This window comes from Sciurus vulgaris (genome assembly GCF_902686455.1).
Source record: "Sciurus vulgaris genome assembly, chromosome: 3".
Lineage (NCBI taxonomy): Eukaryota > Metazoa > Chordata > Mammalia > Rodentia > Sciuridae > Sciurus > Sciurus vulgaris.
Genome location: NC_136463.1, coordinates 13,376,200 through 13,392,380, shown reverse-complemented (window position 1 = coordinate 13,392,380; position 16,181 = coordinate 13,376,200). Strand labels below are relative to the sequence as shown.

Here is a 16,181-nt window from a genome sequence, read left to right as displayed (position 1 = left end):
GAGGTGCTAATTTCCCTATTAGTTATTTGTGCTAATGGGGTAAACCTGACCTTCAAGTAGTTCCTAACTTTTATTGTGAGTTCATCCTCAGCATCCCCTGCTCTGTGGAAATTCTCTGTCCTCTGGGTCCTAGAAAAGTCACTGGTAAGGAAGTTTTGAATGAATTCAGTGTGGTGAGCTCTATATTCCATGAATTCAACATCTATTTTTACATTAAATTCTTACTTTAAGATTTCTGCCCCTGTCCCCTGCTATAAACTTAGACTCTGTGGGTAATTCAGTCATTGCTCTTTGATTTTTGGAAGGAGACATTGTCTCTTTCTTCTGGGGCATCTGGACAGAGTAAATGTCCTGAGAACTTCCTGGGTTGTTAAGTTGGCAAGCTGCTAGCCTCCCACACATGGAGGGGTCGGGGGCCAACTTCTGGCCTTGCTAAGTCCCCACAACACATAATCCTGTCCCTGGGTTGGCATTAAAATTCCAGACTTGATCTACTGTGACCCGTGTCTGGATCTAATATCTGCTGGTCCTCCTTGGTGCCAGTTCACATGCTTGGGGCTCTGAGTTTAAGTTCCCTGGAGATCCCTTCTTTCTTATAAGTCAACTATGTATTTTAAGACCTTTTAGGAGCTGGTGGTTGGGTGGGTGGGGGTGTGTTAACTGAGTTGACTCTGGTCCCCAAACCGGAAATCTCACATTCAGTACACAGGTTTGATCTCCTTCTCTTCCCTTGGGCTGGTGCCAGGCAGCTCCCACACGTCCCCCCGGAACATAGGGATGAGGAGAGGAGGGAGGGCTTCTCTTCCTACTCCTGGGCATTTCTCAATGTGCTACCATGAGCACAAATTCATTCTCCAATTGGGTGTGTGTGAAAACATATTGGTGTACATATATTTAAATTTAAAAGTCAACACATTTCTAAGTTAATTTTCATTAAAGTTAAAAATTAAAAAAGATGACCTACATACACAGAACTATAGTTGCCCCTCCATATTCATGGTTTCCACACCCATAGAATCAAATGACCACAGAGCAAAAATATTGGGAAAAAAATATTGAATTTGGACTGACCACGTACGGACTTTTTTTCTTGTTATTATTCCCTAAAAAATGTACTCTTAACAACCTTTACATGGCTTTTACATTGTGTGTTTACATTTAAAATTAATGAAAATTATCTTAGAAATCTTAGTGATCTGGAGATGATTTTAAAGAATACAGGAGGCTGTGTTTAGATTGTCCGCAGAGACTACGTTTTATACGAGGGACTTGGGCATCCTGGGATTTTGGTATCCTTGAGGGTCCTGGAAACATTCCCTGTCCCAACCCTGCTCCAGATACAAAGGGCAGTGTGTGCATGTATGTATGTGTATATATGTTGTGTGCATGTATGTATGTGTATGTGTGCATGTGCATGTGTGTATATATATACATATATATATATATATATATTTTTTTTTTTTTTTTTTTTTATTTTTTTTAAATCAGAGCAGCTCCCTGGCAGAAGAGGCAGGCAGTGAGCTTCCTCCCCTCTCTCTGGGATGGCTCTTTCCCTAGTTCTTCCTGGGGCACAAGCCAGCCTGTCCCAGGCTTTGCAACGTGCTATTTTTGTTTTTCTTATTTAACTGTGTCCCACATACAGTGTGGCATAGAGCGCTCCATTCTGCAGTTTAATGGACAACTGACCTGTGCCTGCAAATGTCCAAGTCGCATGGAGTTCTGTAGGCCACTAGTGGGGTCCTCAAGCGCCTTCCCCATTGATTTCAGTCCCAGGCAGAGAAGGCAGGGATGGGGGACCCAGCCGCTATGGGAGGGAATGTGGCAGGCCCCAGGGAGGAGCAGGGTGACAAATCCATGGCAGCTCTGACTGCAGCCAGCTCCAGGAGCAGAGCGGTGCCCTGGCAGGAGGCGAGCTATGGATTTGCTTCTCGCCTCTTCTGGCTCGGTATGATCATGGAAATCAGCTCCAGGTCAGACTGGCTGGGAGCTGTATTGGGACCCGCCTCCTGAAGCAACTTCTTCTTTCTTCATTAGTTAATTTCTAGACTTCCACCAAGATCTAAGCTGTATCTCTGACCATCTGGCCCCACAAAGGTTACATGTCCCGGAGCCTGGAGAAGCGATGGGTGCGGCATCAGGCAATCAGAGCGGAAAGCACGCAGCACAGAAGCCTTTGCTGATCAGACTGTGTTGACCTTGACCTTCGTTTTGTTTCCATGTGGCTGTGTTGACCAAGCCTCAGGAGATGACATTATGGTGGCCCATACATTTTCCCAGAGAGAAACAGGCTGGCAGAGCTGCGTGGCCCTGGGAGGCCAGAGCAGGACTTGAACTTGGGACTTTGGGTGTGGTCCTCTGCCTGTGTCCATGCCTTTCAACCCGTAGAGACAGGGGGCTTTCCCAGGCTCAGCCCATGGCCACTCAGCCAGGAAGTGCAGGTCCCGGGAGGGGGTCAGGCCATCGGGCCCTGCTGGTGCTGCCCTCCCTGGGTGGCTGGCTCCGTCAGGCCAGCCCTTGGCCACTCTGCCCCTCTGCGCCCTATGTGGTTCCCAAGTGCCTCTGCTGATGAGCACCCTGGTCTTCCCCACAAGGGCGCATGCATCAGGAGGGAGATGGCCCTTCCCCTCCAGAGGAGGGGCCAGGGAGAGAGGAAATCAATACTGAGAATGACTCTATGGCTCTATGCAGCGATTCCCCCCTTTACTTCATTTCCCTCCGGAGAGTCAGGATAGAAAAAAAAAAGTTGACTGTGGTTTGATATTAATTGAACTTGAAGCAGGGTGAACCCAGCAGTGTTCCCTTAATGGCCAGCCATGGCCTGCTGGCACGCGGTTGACAAGGAGTTCTGGATCAATGTGAGCGCAGCCAGCCTGTCTGACCCCATATCCTGGCTTCTTCCTGCTCCCAGTCCTGGGGCCTGCTCAGCAGGGTCTGAAGGCAGGTCACCAGGGCTGAGGGGATGGGGAGAAGGTCAGAGGGGAAGCAGGGCCACTACCACCCCCTGCCAGGTAAAAATTCCTACTGGCTTTGGGCTCAAATTCCTTCAAAGCTGAGCTGATACCCAAGTACTGCCAATAGCATTATCAGCCAGCAACACATTAGTCTGAATTTGCAGAGCCTTGTCATCAATGAGGATTGTCACAGCACCTGTTTAGGAGACTGGTGAGGAGCATGTCAGGTAGTTCATGCTCAGGGCACAGGCCACATCTGGCACTGTCATTAGCTCCTATTTAAGTTGAGCTCTGACCTTGGTCCTCCAGCCTCCAGACGGTTTGCCATCTGTTTGCCAAGAAGTCACAAAAGCCACTGTTCTCAGTTGCATTCACTCTGGGTTCAAATCCCAGCTCTACCACTTACCCACCAAGAGACCCTGTGTGAGTCACTTTCCATCTCTGTACCTTGGTTTCTGCATCCATACATGGGTGACAAAGTCAGAGCCCCCTTTGCAGAGGTGTGTGCAGAAGGAATGAGGGAGGTGTCCAGGCCTGGGCCCGGCACAGTGGTGTCCCTTGCTGGACTTGCTCTGTCTACACTTACACTCTACTCTCTCAACACACACCTGTGCTGGGACCAGGGTGGACCTCAGAAAGCCTCTGCGGACAGTGGAATTCCTGCTACAAACCACTCATCTGTTGGAGAGAGGGGGCTCCGACCACACCCTACCTACCCGTGTGGCTGGGAAGGGCCCTTCTTGGAACAGAGGCTCATACTTTGACCTGGGGCCCTGGCAGCAACTAGACCAGGCAGGTGAGGCAAGAAGGAGAGTGGGACTGTGTGCTGGGTCCCCTCTGTCACACTGAAATTCCACAGGCAGCTTGGGTGAGGAGTTGAGGGAGGTGGAGGCAGCGGGGAGAAGCAGGTGACCGTGAACCAGCCTGGGTAGGGGGTACCCAGGTGCATCTCCACCATGCCCCCAGTCCTCCCCTGACCCAGAATGCCTGCTCCACATTCCCCATCTCAAGATGTGGGAACCGTGGCTCTGAGGTCACAGGGACAGCTCAGGGTATGAGTGGCCTGAGGGTCACAGTGAGAGGTAGGTGGGTGGTGGCCTGGCTTCTGAGACCACGAAGCTCTCCATGGCTCCTCAGCACCACCCGGATACAAGTGGTTCTCAACAGGGAATGAAGGACTGACACCTGCTGCCACATGGACGGACCTGGAGCACATTACGCTGAATGAGGGACGTCAGATTCAAAGGCCACATACTGTGCGATCGTGATTCCATTTATATGAAATACCCCTACGAGGCAGAGACTTAGGGTCAGAAAGCAGAACAATGGCAGTCGGGGCCTCAGGGAAAGGGGCATGGCACAAATAAAGGCCCCCAAATGGGAACACCCGGAGGAGGCCATGCCTGAACCGAGCCCATGGCATCACTGGGTTTCTGTGTGGATAATAGCTTTTGTTTTTAGAAAAAGGCAAGAAGTGGAGTTTGGGAGAGCCATACTCTGTGCTAGACATTCTGGCTACATTTTCCTTTCACACCCTGCAAGGATTCAGAAAGCACTCCGGCTCCTTGGGTTCAAATCCTGCCTCTACCAGGTATGAGCTCAGTGACTTGGGTTACCTAACTTCTCACCTGTGAAGTGTGGTTCATGGTAGTAACGTCATAGATCTGCTGGACAGTTAGAGAGGCTCCAGGAGAGTAGCACATGGGAACCCAGAGCAGGAAACAGGTCAAGAGCTGCTGTTACCATTGTGTCTGCTCCACTGCAGATGGCAGCTTTGGGGCCAGGGGCACAGTGATTTTTAAGGACTCATTGGCTTTGTTCCTGCCCAGTCACAAACTTCAGCTGAACTTGTTCAGGCATCAAGGGGAGGGCAGGAGGGACTCATGTCCACAGGAGGACAGTGGACAGCCGCCAGCAGGCGGGAGACCTCTGGCTGCGTGACGTCTGTGATCTTTTTCTCCGTTGCACGGACCTGTGCAGTGGCTGCTCTCCGCCTCATATTAGAGTCAAGGAAACTGAGGCTCAAAGTGGGAAAACCATCCCTCAAAGTCACACAGAGCTCCATTTGTCCACTGCCCAGATGGCGGGAGAGGAGCTAGTGAGTAACTGGAGGGGTTCAGATTCCCAGGTGAATGCTGGTCAGCATTCCTGAGCTGGCAGTGGGCATGACGAGAAGACAGACCTCCAGAGGCTGGGTGACCGTAAGATTACGAATGACTCTGCACAGGATAAAAACCCAATAAATATTAGCTCCCACCTGCTACAGAACTACCAGGGACCTGTGCTCCCAAGGGGCATCTGTCCCTCATAGGGACAGTACAGATCTGCTGCCTAGCTCATCACCCTAAATCACAGAGGGTCTGGGCAATGCCCTAGTCCACCCAAGTCAGGGTTGTCCTTCCTGCCCATCTGTGTCCCCCATTCAGCCTTCAGGGAGGCGAGTTCCTGGTGCAGCTGTCCCTCTGTGGCTTGAGAGCTCCCCACGGGAGAGTGAGTCCAGCACTGCTTGTGCCCGTGGCTCCCTGACCCCAGGCCAGGCTGACAGCTGGCTCCCTTCTAGGCAGGAGCGGTGGCTTCTGCTGGCCTCCAGCCCTGTACTGTCTTCCTCCATGAAGCTCACGGGAGTCCAGATGCCTGGACCAGCATGTCCCACAGTGTCCCTTCAGGGCTGTGACCCAGGCAGCCTGGGCTTGAGCACCAGGGAGCAGGAGGAAATCCTTATCAGCCGCCACGACGCAAGCCAAAGTTAGCCCAGGAGTATAGCAGCTCTATCTTCTGGCAACTTCTTTTTTTCTGACTATTCAGATTTACTCTTTGGAATTCCAGAGGTGGGTCTCATTTCCTCCACATGCTGCTATAAATGGAAACTGCTCTGTTAACCAGGACCTGCCCAGGGCCTCTAATCAGCTCCCCCATTTTGCTTGAGCCAAAAGCTCTCAGGCTTGGGCCCTGAAGAGATGTAGCCCACCACCCACCCAGCATGGCTGTGGGGGAATTGGCGCCCTCTTCTGGCCTTTGCTTTTTGTCAAATGAAACAGTTTGATTCCTCTGCCCATCTGCTTATTGGTGCCTGGGGTCTGGATTGGTTTCCAAGGAATCATGGCCTATTGAGCTCTGGAGCTGGAAGACCTTCAGAGGTTGTGGGCCGGAAGCCCTCTAAGGGAGGGGCTGCTGCATTCCCTAAAGCACACCTGACCCTTGCTAGTCAGACCTCCCCTTCCTCTAGGGACTCCAGGCAGTGGCCCAGGTATGAGTGGGGACTTGCCTAGGATTGCACACAGTGAGAGAACCTGGCTTGAACCCAGGTCTCCTGATGCCCATCCCTAGGCCAGGTTCCTCCTGCAGGGGCTGCCTGAGAAGAAGAGCCCTACTCTTTTCCATGGCTGTTCTTGCCTAGGGCAGCTGGTGAGGGCTGGGCAGAGGTTCCTGGGCAGGTGCAGACAGGGCCTTCTACCCATTGGGCATCACCTTCAGGTGAGTCAAATCAGCGAAGGTCACATGGTGGGGTTTGGGGTCTTCTCTTGAATGAGGCCCACCCAGCATGGTCAAAGGGCGGGGGCTTCCCATCATCCCACAAACCACAGGCCACAAGGACACAGCCACCTCCAGCAGCAGCCTGCCCCGATTGAAATGGGCAAATGCACAAAGACACGCCCACACGCTTTGGGACAGACGCTGGCACCTCCTGAGAGAGGTCATGCCCTCTGGAGCGCACTCCCTCACACCTGTGTGCCCAGCAGGCCTGCAACGTCCTTCCTGGGGGTGTCCCTGTCACTGCCATCCATCTGCAGGGAAGACGGGGATGGGGGTCCACGGTGAGAATCACCAGGGAGGTGGTGTGGGTCGCCATCAACTGCTTCTCTTTCGCAACTGTCTGGGGTATTTTTAACCCTGTATTTGCAGTGAGGAACGCGTCTCTGACAGGCGCTGGAGCAAGAACCTGCTGGGTGGGCTAATTGAGGCTCTCCGACTTAGGGGTTCAGGGGTATGAAGCTGGCGCTGGCCGCCCTGGGCCACCACATGCCTTTCCCTTCTATTCAGGCTCTGCTCCCAGGAGAAGCCAGAAACACCATTTGAAGGCCCCTGGGGACATTGACTCAGAAAGGGTGGCTCCTCAGGGTTCCTGGGTATGGGTTTGACTTGCTTTGACTTCACCAAAAGGCAGGGTTGCTGCTCAGTAGATAGGTGTGCAAGCCCAGGACAGGGGCCCCTGGCTGGAGGAGCAGAGGTGCTCCTGCCCCTGGCTTCTGGCTGGGCTGGCAAGGGAGCACCCAGGGCAGATGTGCCCCGCCCTGCGTTCCCCCTACGGAGTGGAGTTTTCGATTAGCGGAAGGCCACGCACAGCCCAGTACAGGACTGAGCTGGAATCTGAACTCAGGGCTTCACAGCTCCAAAGGGCACATCTTAGTATGAGACGGTAGCCTGTGGGTTGCCCAAGTTCATGTCCCAGCTGCAGTCCCCAAGCTCCTTCACCCTCCCGGCCTTGCTTTTCTCAGTTGAAAGATCAAGTAAAGAGACACTTGGCTGATAGGGCTATTGGGAGTGTGTGTGCCCCTAGCAGGCGCTGAGTGCTCACTGACTCTCCTCAGCGAAGGCCATCAGAATCACCCACCTGTCCCCACAGTGCCACTACCTCCCCCTTGGTCCTTAACTCTCTCCCTGCCACTGCTTGGCAGGTCCTTCCCTGAATCTCCCTCCCTTCCCTCCTTCTGGCCTCTGCTGAAGTGTCACTGGCTCAGTGAGTCCTTTCCCAGTTCCCCTATTGAAAACGGCAGCCCCCACCCTGCTCGCAGGCTCTGAACTCCAACCCTCTCCATTCCCCAGCATTTCCACCATGCAGCTGAGTGTATATTTGGCTTCCTTAGTGCATTTATTGTTCCTCTCTCTTTAGAATGCTGCTCCTAAGGGAGCAGGATTGATTTGTATTAATAGCTGTATTCCCGGTGGATCTCAATAGTGGGCTCTTTGGTTCCCCCAGGGGATAAGTGCAATCTCTGGGGACATTTTTGGTAGTCACAACCTGGGGTGTGGTACTGGTGTCTAGGGGGTAGAGACGGAGGTGGGGTTGCTCAATATCCTACAGTGCCTGGGACATCTGCAGCTCCACCAAATGTGAAGATCACTCTCCCCAAAGGCCAATGGTATTGAAGTTACTTAAATCACAAGTTGGCATGTGTGTAGTAGGCTCTCAGTCATTGTCATCATGATTATTTAAGAACAAATATGGTCGAGAATAATCCTTAAGCAGGGTTGTCCCTCCTGAGTTTATGGCCAACAGGTCACACTGGTGGCAGGATGCATCTTCCCTCTGGTCAGAGGTCTGCCTTCTGGAGTACCCAGAGTGGGTTGCAAACTGCTCATTGCTGGATCACCATGAGCTAAGACCAGTCCATGCGGCCAGGCACCTGGGAGCCCAGGTGAGGCTGGCCCACGGGTCGCTTTGGTGGGAGCACCCACTTCCATTCTCCCAACACTTATCGCACGTGGAAACACTCAGGATCTTTTGCTCAGCTGGGCAAGGAGCCACTTCTGTTTAGGGTGACCCCAGAAGGATCCCTCACCTGCAGCCCGGGAGCCTCGGGGGTCTGGGTGAACTATGCCGTTTTTGCTTCTCTCTAGAAAGGGGCACGGGCATTCAGAGAGGCACACGTGTTGAAACCTTCCCTGGTCCAGCACACCCCAGCAGGGGATACTTCCTTGTTCTGCTGACCCAACAAATTGCCACTGACCATTTTAAACTGCCAATGTGACAGACTGAGCTCACGTACAAAGAACACCTCCTGTCGACTGTAAGGACCCCCCCTGGGGTGTGGAGAGGAAGGGTGCTTCTGCCTTTTGCTGGGGCTTTTCTTCACCTCCCACAGGGCTGCCAACGCCTAGGCCGGCACCATCTAACCCCTGGTTCTCTGCAGGCACCTGCCCCATTCCCACCAAGAATTCCACTGACCCGCCCTCTCCCTGCCTGCTGCCGCCCCTGCAGCAGCTCCCAAGCCTCTCCTCCCCCGCCATCCTGGGCTCAGCAGCTGGGGCTTTCTCTACAGAATGGTGAGGTCGGCCCAGGTTCATCTTCTCTGTCCTGCACTCCCCTCTGTTCTTCTGTCCTCTCCCTCTCCGTCCAAACATCCTGAAAGTCCCTAAACAAGTCACCGATGCTAAGGTTCAGTGACTGACATAAGTGGACACAAGGCCGTGAGCAAGAGGAGTCTCTTGTGGTAGAACATTAGGCACCAAACAGCTAGTTTGGGGGGTGGGCAGGGACTTTCCTGATGCCTCTGAAGTCACATGGAGCTGGCCTGATTCTGGCAGGGAGTAAAACTTGTCCAAAACCCGTGACAGGATGACAGGGTAGGCATGAGCCAGGAGCCTACATGGGGTAGCCCAGGATATTGATGGCTAGAAACCTAGGGACTGGAGTACCAGCTCTCCCCAGAGACAGGACTTGGCAGAGAGTCCTCTCTCATCTGTGAGTGTCACTGCTATAAAAATTCACACCCCTCCTCACTCCCCCACCCCAAATATTGTGAGGCATTCTGGCTGCACGGTCACCTCCCCCAAGTCCAGCATCTGAAGGTCTGGCTTGATGCTGGGAGAAGCAGAGGCATGACAACCTGTCCTGGACACCTCCAGTGAGCTGGATACTGTTATCTGTGACCTCACTTTGTTCTCCCAGCACCCTGGTGGCTGGTTGACAGATGAGGAAACTGATTCTCCAAGCAGTTCAGTGACTTGGCCAATGTCACAGGCATAGTAGGTGCACCAGCTGGGTTTGGAGCTTACATTTCCCACCACGACCTAAGGCCAGCCTTTTCCAATCAAGTGTGAACAATCTGACCAACCCTCCCCCTGCATCTCCTTCCTACCAAGTCACGAAACCCTGACTCAGAAGCCTGAGAGTGCTGAGCTCTCAGGAGACAGCCAGGGACTAGTGAGGCCGCGTGCAGCCTACCAGGATGCTGGAGTGCTCACATCACCCATCGTGGACCATTTTCAGCCAAAGCAGTAGCCCACAACACACACAGCCCCTCAAGTGTATCCACTGCCTCCACACGATGGGAGGGAGGTGGAAGTTTGGGTGGGGATATGAGATGTCACCATTATTAGACTCCGTTGGGTCCTGACCCTCAGATGCCCTCAGCTACATTCAGGTATCATGTTAGCAGAGAAAGGAGGCTGAGCTAGGGCTTCTCAGGCAGGCAGAGGCACCAGCAGGAGGGGTTGGCTATGAGGTAAGCAAAGAGGGGCAGGCAACCTGTCACTAAGATGCTTGTGGTCCTGGGATGTCCCGAAAGCAGGACATCAGATGAGGCTAGAGTCTCCATCCCATCTCCAGGGTGATCCAGGCTGTTAATTCAAGTCCAGGAATTTGTAGAGAGAGGGGAATAGGTATGAGGAGCCCCCACCTGGTGTTCCCCTGGATGGAGGTGAGCAAGAGCCAGCTCTGGTGACATCCAGAGTGTGATGTCCATCAAATTGTGACAAGCTCCCACTTGCAGACCCTGTCCTGGATCCTCCTCTCTCTGGGTCATTGACAATCTAGTACAGAGTGGTGCATCTCTTCCCTTCTGGAACAAGAGCTTCCGCATCCATGAAATGGGGGATGGATGTGCCGGGCAGGATCGGATGAGTATGTGCTTATGCCTGGGCAGTCAGAATATAAGCTCCTTTGCTCCCCCTCCTGGGATTTCTTTCTCAAACCCCTTTCAAACCAGGAAGGGATAATTTGATTTCACTTTAAAAATTTTAACAAGCAGCTCTTCATCAATTGCCAAATTAGGATGAGGCCAAAGAGGTCAAGTAATTAAAATGAAGGGCTCTGGATTGATTGGGAACATTTTTTTGGCGAGTGGCTAGGGGATGATATTTCACATCCAGTATCTGCTATGGGGTCCTGATTGCCACCCCTCTTCTCCCCTGCGATGGGCATCTCTGCTCCGTGGCACCCAGCAGACACCTCCTCCTGCCAACCTGCCCTAGACATCCTCTGTCTACCGGCTGTCCCCGTAGCCGGGCAAGAGGAGTCCCAGGCAGGTAGATGTCCCCTGGGAGACTCACTGAGTCCCAGGCAGGTAGATGTCCCCTGGGAGACTCACTGGAGACTGGCGGGCTAGTCCCACCCTCTGGGTAAGTGAGGCCACCTGGCAGCTCAACAGGTGTTGGTAGGCGCTCCTTTTTTACATGATCCGGAAAATTTCTGCTAGCCCCATGCAAGTCCGTCGAGGGAAAGTCTGGCCTCAGTTTTGGAGTGGGAAAACTGCCCAGCAGCGTCTGCAAAGAGGGGGCGTCATCGCCTCCCCCCGCAATCTCTCTCTCTCTCTCACACACACACACACACACGCACGCCCTGCTCTTTACAGGACGCGCGCACGGCGCCGGCCCCTGGCTCCGCGGTAACGGGCAGCCCGGCGCAGTGGCAGAGGCACCGGCGGGAGACTGTCCCCTCCCCCGACCCCCAGGTGGGAAGAGCTGGTCTCCGGCTCTTCTGGCTCCTACCTCCTATGAGCGGCCGCGACCCCCGACCCGGGTCGAACGTCCCTCGCCGTCTGGGCGTGCGGGGCGGGAGGTACCGCGCAGGGTGCCCTGGCGCCCGCGCCGTCCAGTCCGCGGGAGCCGCTCCTCGCCAGTGACAGGGGCTGCAGGCGCCGCCGCCGCTTTCGCTCGGGACCCGGAGAGGGAGGAGCAGGCAGGGGCGGGGTCTGGGCGGGGCCTGGGCGGGGCCTCCCCGTCCGCAGGCCTAGAGCTCTAGCGGGCGGTGGGACCCGGCGGACGCTGCCTTCCGCCGCGAGAGGTGAGCCTCCGGGCGGGAGCACCCTCGTGGGGACTGCAGGTGAAGAGTTGGGGGCTGGGGGAGGGGAAGCTTTCGAGGCTGCACGGGGTTTGGCTGAGAACTGCTGTTCGGCCACTGTAGTGTTTTTTCGCAACGACAACGATGAGGGTGATGGCAATGATAACAGGACGACATCGCCAGCTAGTATTTATTGAGCCCTTACTGTGCACTAGGCACTGGGAATGCCCTTTGCATGTCTCAAGTCTTTTAACCACCCAACTCCCCACTTTACAGATGAGAAAGTGAGGCACAGAGAGGTGACGTGAGGTGCCTGAGGACTCACACCTGGAAAATGTCAGGGCCGGGATTGCTGTTCAGGACTGACTGGCTCCAGGATAGCAAATAGTTTGCCCCTCTAAACTATCAAATGGAAATATATACAATAAATGATGGCACCTAACATTTTCAAATTTCCTCTTTCCACACCTTTTCTACCTCCTTTGTTCTCTGGACCCTGGACATGCAGTAGGTACTCAATAAATATTTGTCAATCGATGACTGATTGAAAGCTGTAGCTGGAGTCAGGGCGGCCTGTCGGCGATTCGATTTTGCTGGCTTGAATATTTGCCTATCTTCTTTTCTCTGTAAGGGCTGCCTGACCAATACCTGATCCAGCAGCTTGTGCACAAACCAGCAGCTCCTGCTCCTGCTGCAACTGGCAAGGGGCAGCTTGCCGTGACGGGCTGCCAGGTGGCAAGCTCCAGGTCGTGAAGCTTCCAGGGCAAGGTCTGTAAAGCTCCTATAGGTCACCAAGTGGCCAAAGATGTGGAGTATGGGTAGATTTGGGGGCAAATGTAGGTTGCTAAGTAATGAGGCGTCAGTAGTGAGCATATTGGCCAAGGACTCCTGACCTGAGTGTCTTGGGAGGACATTGCTGCATGTGAATGGGGTCATTTGCAACTGGGACAACTAAAGATTTTTGGAAAGGATGTGCCAGGTTTCCATTCACAGCATTTTAGACCCAGAAAATTCTCAGTTTTTTCTTTCTCTTCCCACATGCCTCAGGAGTGTCAGCAGCAGGCCTGACCCATAGTAGGTGCACAGTTAATATTTGCTCTAAGTTGGATAAGTTTTTCCTTGACTGTCATGGAGAAAACCTCCAGCAATCCAAACCATGGCTGGAGCTGGATCAGTGATATGAAAAAAGGAAAATAGGTTGAGCAGCCATGAAAGTGTGCCTTTGGAAAGATCTGCAGTTAATATTACCAGAGAAAACCAGAGGGGCTGACCTGGGACCATGTCCTTCAGGATCATCTCTTCTAGGCAGCACCTGTGTCCTTGGACAACTGAAGAGTGGGTCTGTGGAGGGATGAAGGTGACCACACTGCCTAGGGGTGGGGGTCCAGGAAGGGATGGCTGGGGAAGGGGCGTCCTTTCTCCTGAGCTGATTGAGGGAGGCTAGAATCCCACTTGCTCCCTAAATAGTTCCCTCTTTGACCAGTGTGACCCTGTTCTCTGGATTATTTTGCAATACCCACGGTGAAATAGCCTTTGGAAGACTCATTTTCCCATTAGGAGGGAAGAGAGTTTGCAGAGGTGCTCATGGCCTCCTCCCCAGTAGTTCTGCCTGAGGCAGGAGGGGGGGGGGGCGCCTCAAGACATGGGTGACTGACAGAGAGGGGATGTGGGTTAGACTGAATGGGGCTTCCACCTGGCTCTGCCCCTAACGAGCTGTGTGACCTCGGATAAGTTATTTAGCTTTTCTGAGCTTTAGTTACTCTTCTATAATCAGGCTTGGCTTCCTAGGTTTATGACCTGGGCAATCACACAGGCCTGCTCTTAGGAAAGCTCTGCACTTGGTTTAAAAATGTACTTTCGCCATCTTGAGATTTTTAATTTTTTTTAAATCCAGGGGCTGCATTTTAATTTTTGTGAGGAGCCCATTTGACTTTGAACCTGGCACTGGTGAGATTCCCAGCCTTGCTGAGTTATTGTGACACTCTACTGAGGTCCTGTTTGAGGAAAGGCTGATGCATAGCAGGCTCTCCATAGGAGTGACTTTCCCCTCCTTGGATCTGGTCACGAAGGATAAATAGAAGTTCAGCAGGGAGACCAAGGGCTGGGAGTGGGTTTCAATCAGAGGGAGTGGTCAGCATGGGTCAAGGTATGAGAGTATGAAATCAAGTTCAAGGAAGGGCAGAAGGGCTGGGTCGGAGTTTTAATCAGTTTTTTGTCACTAAGACAAAAATACCCAACAAGAACAACTTAGAAGAGGAAAAGTTTATTTGGGGCTCATGGTTTCAGAGGTCTCAGTCCTCAGATGGCTGACTGCATTGCTCCTGGCCCAAGGTGAGGCAGGCCATCATGGGGGAAGGGACACTGACCTCATGGCAGCAAGGAATAGGGGAGAGAGGGAGATGGGGAGAGGGGGGGGAGAGAGAGGGGGGGAGAGAGAGAGGGAGAGAGAGAGGGGGAGAGAGAAAGGGGGAGAGAGAGAGAGGAGGGAGAGGGAGGGAGAGAGATTTTATCGGAGAGAAAGATGGAGAGACAAGAGGGAGAGGGAAGGATGAGAGAGAGGGAAAGAGAGAGGGAGAGGGAGAGAGGAAGCTAGGGAGAGAGAGAGGGGAAGATGAGAGGGAGAGAGAGAGAGAGAGAGAGGGTGAGAGGGAGGGAAGAGGAGAGGGAGGAGGCGGAGAGGAGAGAGAGAGTGAGGAGAGAGAGTGAGGAGAGTGAGAGAGTGAGGAGAAGAGGATAAGAGAGAGAACGAGAGGACGGAGGAGAGAGAGGTGTGTGTGTGTGGGTTCTGCAGGGAAGATGCACCTTTCGAGGGCACACCCCAGGGACCCCACCTCCTCCAGCCAGGCCCCACCTGCCTGCCATTACTACCCAGTTAGTCCTTTCAGACTAGGATGGACCAATTAGGTTGCAGCTCTCATAACCTAACCATTTCACCTCTGAATATTCTTGCATTAACAGGAGCTTTTCGGGGACAACTCACCTCCACACCTTAGCAGACAGTAAGAGGAAGAGAGAAGCCTGAAGACACAGATCCTGAGGGTCCAAGTGTGGAGGGCCTTCTGACTCTTAAGGAGTTTGTGAGCAGCAGCTGGGGAGGAAGGTGAGGGGAAGGCAAGTGAGCTCGAGCGCCAACACCCTGGCCCCCCCACCCCGTTCAGCCGCCGCCTGCTTCAGATAATGAGACAGGCAGTGGCTGACGTGGGCGGGAGCCCTGCTCACAGGCTGCCAATACGGCTGTAGGAGCCGCTTGTTGTAGACATAATGGGAAACTGCTGTAGGTGTAACAGCCAGCAGCTGTGCTTGGGGACTCGGGGACTCCGGGCCTGATGAATAATGGAGCAGCCCTTCCTCCCCGGGTCTCTTTCTCTCTCTTTTCAATAATTCATGCATTCCGCATTAGTTGAGGAGTTTCATAAAATCCCAGCTTCCTCTGAGCCCAGGGCCGATCTGAGCAAGTCTGACGGCTTCACGCATGAGGTCTTCATTAGAAACAGGCTCACGTGCACATCTGGCTTGGTAGGCTGGACCTTGCGTTCATGTCAAGGAAAATGCCCAGTTATGTCCTGGAGGAGAAAAGCTCTTCCAGTCCTGCCGGCACCTTGCAGGTGGAGCGGGTGGCATGTGTCACTTCCAGGTGCTGGCTTTGCCACTCTCTTCTGCCTGCCTTTGGTGTGGCAGAGGCAGGTGAGAAGATGTCTTCTGTTGCTCTGTATTCCCATGTGGTGATGAGGAAGGAGTAAAACTTCCCTGCAGACCTTAGATAGACATATGTCACAGCAGGAAAAAGAACGTCTGTTGTTGGAAGCCACTGCGATTCAGGGCTGTTTGTCACCCCCGCAGTGTGATCTAACCCCATCTGTCTCCTTTCCTCCTTCCCTTTCTTATGCCTCCTAGCACGCACTGAATCCTTTACCTACAAGCAAACAGGGTACACTCTAAGTGTTACCAAAAAATGGGCTGGGAACCCAGAGCATGAGATCCCACTGGTCATCCGCAACGACGTGAGGCCATCAGTACAGACAGACAAAGGCATGTGGCACAGTGCTGGAGATGGAGGGGTCTGGGCTTCTCCACAGGTCCAGGTCAAGTCGGCAATGTGAAGGCACATAGGTATAAATCTGTGTGTGTTTGGGGTCTGGGGTGTTGGGAGAAGGGAGAGGGCTCAGCAAAGACAGGGAGTGAGGGTGGGCAGACTGGGCAGCACAGGGCAAGAGGAGCCCCGCTCCATGTAGAGTCGTCCCTCTGGAGGGTTGACTAGTAGTAATGCCATTAATACCTATTACAACCAATGTCAATCGCATGCCAGGCGCTTTCCATGTGTGAGTGTGTTTGGTTCTCATGACATTGTGAACTAGGACATTACGACCTTTTTATTTCCAGATGAGGAAGTAGAGGTTTCAAGAGCAATTTGCCCTAGGAGTGACCAGATTATAGAGTTCAAAGGAAAG

At 53.3% G+C, this 16,181-nt stretch overlaps 1 protein-coding gene across 2 annotated transcripts in view; it reads right to left on the bottom strand.

Moving 5' to 3' along the window:
* The window catches only part of CACNG5 (calcium voltage-gated channel auxiliary subunit gamma 5), a 36,676-nt gene extending 25,092 nt beyond the window's left edge, over nucleotides 1–11,584 (bottom strand). The window contains exon 1 of one of the 2 annotated variants that reach the window (XM_079131627.1): nucleotides 11,442–11,584. The gene's annotated coding sequence lies outside the window, so the exon portion shown is untranslated. The remainder of the gene's footprint in view (nucleotides 1–11,441) is intronic. The other variant, XM_079131626.1, reaches the window with a different exon arrangement.
* Between the last annotated feature and the right edge of the window lie 4,597 nt (nucleotides 11,585–16,181).